We start from the raw sequence: 3,868 nt of genomic DNA, 5'->3' as shown, positions 1-3,868 counted from the left end.
CTCTCGGATAGACAATAGACGCCTCCAGCTTCCCACAGACAACATCTCTTCGACCTCATCTACCATGTCTTCCGCTGACTGAACTTCCCCGAGAATGCTCATGTCTGGGGATTGGATTTGACCGAACCTTAGCTTAGACAGCTGCTCAAACCGAGCCTGATGCTCGGGAATAGCAAACTCCATGTGATTGGACTCAGGGGAATGCTCACGCGAACGCTTGTCAGCTTGCCTCTTTGACCGGGGAGCAATTCCTGCAAGGTTTGAGAAGAAATTTGATCAAGAATGCTCACATGTTAATGTTGTAGAAATCCACATGGTCGTGTGGAATTTCCACACGCCTATGTGGATCTACGGGGCGTGAAAAATGCACGGCCGTATACTAAAAACTCACAAATACATCATCAAATCGCCTCTAACTTCTTTTTAAGCATGCATACCCCCTCTAATTGTAGAAATGAAGCAATGTTTACCGGTTTTATCAATTAAATCAAATATTTATGAAGATGAGAAGGGAAAAGGGTTTACCGATGATTTGGATATGTAGAGCCTAAAATCAACCGGAAAAATCAAGTAAAATCCTTCTAGAATGACGATGCAAGGTCGGGAGAGTGAGTGTTTTATTTTTCTAAACAATTTGGAGTATGAAGATAGAGAGACTCGAATAGATTTTAAAGAAAAACCCTCGACTCTAGAGTTTCTGTACATCCACACGGGCGTGCGAAAATTACCTATGCCCGTGCGGCTTCACAGGAAAGTAGCTTCATAGGGGCAGACGCACGCCCCTGTGCGCTCTCGGGAAAACACTCAAATCTCTCTGAACGCATACACACGGGCGTGCGAAAAATATCCACGCCTGTGCGCCCGACCCACAGGGCATCCCCACGCCCCTGTGGCTTCTCCGTCCAACCTGAGAAAACTCTAAGTGTTTCACACGCCCGTGCGGAAATTCCCCAAGGGCGTGGACATGTACAGGGCAAGTTCACAGGGCCACTTGCATGCCCTGTGTATTCTCAGGATGGAAAAGAGCTTCTCTGCAGAGATCCACACCGGCGTGTGGAAATTACCCACGCCCGTGTGTTTATCGCAGGATCATCCATAGGAGCGAGTCCATGCCCCTGTGTCCCCTCGAGAAAAATCTCTAAGTCACTGCAAGAATACACACACTTGTGCGTAAATTACACACGGGCGTGTGAATATTACAAGGTCATTCATAGGGGTGAGCCCATACCCGTGTGCCTTCTCTGGATGAGCTCTCAGTAGATACCCACGGGCTTGTGGAAATTCCACACGCTGGTGCGTTTTCTCTAGATGCTTTGGAAAACTCTGTAAGCTCTATAGAAAATTTCTGAACATGCAAACACACTTTGAGCCTGCCCTATCATGCAAAATATACCAGAGAAAAATACGAAACAGGCTCAAACGACCAACAACTTTGCCATAGACTTTAAAGCACATGATAACACCAACTCATCCACAAAAAAATCCCAGCAATGCATCAAAACATATAGACACCAACACTTTTTTTTATGCAAACACTAAACTAACAACTAGCAAAACAGTAGGTGCTTGGGTTGCCTCCCAAGAAGCGCTTGTTTAACATCACTTAGCTTGACGTACCTTGTCTTACCTCACGGGGGTTCATAGATGAAGGTTTCCCTCTTACCCATAACTTGAAAGCATGATGAGCACAACCTCTTGAAGGTAGAGGGAGAGTTGTCGAGCTTGTTACCACTTAAAAGCTCGTCACCCTTTTTCCATTCATGCACATCCCCAATAGCCTTGGGGCGTTTCTTGTGGCATCTTCTCGCTCGCTTCATCTTCCGGAGCATATTTTTCACGATCCCTGGAGTAGATAATGCTTTCTCCTCTAGACCAAGCATCATCAGTTCCTCGTTCTCCTCATCTTTGTCTAGCAACCCCTCGTATGAGTTCGGATTCAACATTTTCTGTACATATCATAGATTAGTTCATCAGTAGTGTCAAGAAAATATAAAGTATCATCAAGGTCAAGAGAATGTCGCATGGCTTCAGCGAGGCGGTATGTGAGCTTGTCATCTCTAACCCTCAGTGTCAACTCCCCGCCGTCCATGTCAATCAATGCCTTGGATGTGCGCAAGAATGACCTCCTAAGTAACAAAGGAACATCTGCATCCTCATCAATATCCAACACTACGAAATCTATAGAAAATATGTACTTGACCACCTTGACAAGCACATCTTCAATGATGCCCCTCGGATGTGTTGCCGTTCTGTCCGCCAATTGCAAAGTCATCTGAGTGTGGCTAGGCTCTCCCAAGCCTAACTTTTGAAAGAAAGAGTATGGCATGACATTGATACTGCCTCCTGAGTCTGCCAATGCCATCTCTTCACCCAAGTTGCCAATGTTGCATGGGATAATGAAACTTCCCTGGTCTTTATTCTTGTTCGGCCTATTCTTTTGCAAAACTGTCGAACAAGAGGCATCTAAGATCACTGATGCACTCTCTTCCAACTTCCTCTTGTTGGTTAATAGATCTTTTGAGAACTTAGCATACCGAGGCATCTGAGACAATGCCTCCATAAGAGGAATGTTGATGTGCAATTGCTTGAGTAGACCCAAGAACTTTTTGTATTGCTTATCGTTTTGGTCGTTCTTCAATCTAGAGGGATAAGGGATTCTTGGCTTGTAAGGTGGGGTTGCCACCTCCTTCTCCTTAGTTGCTTCCTTCTCAAACTCTACGACCTCCGGTGCTTCAACATTAGTCTTCTCACTTGGAAGCCTATCTTCAACCTCACGACCACTTCTCAAAGTGATCGCCTTCACATGCTCTCATGGGTTAGTTTCGGTGTTACTCGGTAAGCTTCCTTGTGGTCTCTCCGATAGAGACTTCGCGATTTGGCCCACTTGATTTTCTAGGCTGTGCAATGAAGAGGTGTGGTTGCGAAGTGTAGCCTCGACCGATTGGAACTGTGTATCTGATGATTGGACAAATCGGGTTAAGGCTTTGTCTAAGTTGGTCATCCGGGTCTCCAAACCTGAAACTTTATTTTCCATGTTCGGGGCTTGTTATTGTTGTTGGAAACCCGGTTGTGCTATGGCCTTTTGCTGCCCTTGGTTACTCCATGAGAAATTTGGGTGATTCCTCCACCCCTGTTGTAGTTGTTGCTATAAGGATTGCCTTGGTTTCGCATTGCATTACCCACAAAGTCAACTTACTCAATGGATGAAGTATCACCAACGGCTATCTGGCAATCGGATAGGGCATGTCCTCCTCGACATCCATCACAATTCATTACAGCCGCCAATCTAGGAGAAGTTAGAGTGTCTAACTTCTTACTCAATCCCTCCACCTTGGCCCCCAATGATGTAACCGCATCGATCTCATGAAGTCTGACCACATTCTTTCTTTCCCTTGCATTCCATTGGTAGCTATTCATGGCCATTTCTTCTACTAATTGTCAAGCTTTATCGGGGTTTTATTCCCCATTGTACCTCCTACGGCGGCATATAGAAGTTGTCTTGTACTTGGATTCAACCCGTTGTAAAAGATCTGAATGATCATCTATTTAGGGAATCCATGCTGTGGTCACTTCCGCAAAAGATCCTTGAATCGCTCCCATGTCTCAAACAAGGATTCGAGCTCCATCTGAACAAACGACGATATCTCATTGCGAAGCTTTGCCGATTTCCCCTGAGGAAAGTACCTTGCAAGAAAAGCTTCGACCATTTCATTCCATGTCGTGATGGATGCTCGTGGTAAAGAATATAACCACTATTTAGCTCTTCCTTTTAGAGGGAATGGGAAAACCCTCAATCTAATAGCATCATCCGTAACACTGTTGATCTTCAGTATGTCACAAACTTCCAATAAGTTCTCAATGTGATTTT

At 45.1% G+C, this 3,868-nt stretch overlaps 1 non-coding gene across 1 annotated transcript; it reads left to right on the top strand.

The window, feature by feature from the left end:
- Positions 1-3,552: 3,552 nt before the first annotated feature.
- LOC120266005 lies at positions 3,553-3,659 on the top strand. The gene has a single exon (XR_005537849.1). It is a non-coding gene; the product is annotated as a small nucleolar RNA R71 (small nucleolar RNA).
- Positions 3,660-3,868: the final 209 nt, after the last annotated feature.

This window comes from Dioscorea cayenensis, chromosome 7, assembly GCF_009730915.1.
Source record: "Dioscorea cayenensis subsp. rotundata cultivar TDr96_F1 chromosome 7, TDr96_F1_v2_PseudoChromosome.rev07_lg8_w22 25.fasta, whole genome shotgun sequence".
Classification (NCBI taxonomy): Eukaryota; Viridiplantae; Streptophyta; class Magnoliopsida; order Dioscoreales; family Dioscoreaceae; genus Dioscorea; species Dioscorea cayenensis.
The sequence above is the reverse complement of the archived record's forward strand: the minus strand, read 5'-3'. Positions and strand labels throughout refer to the sequence as shown.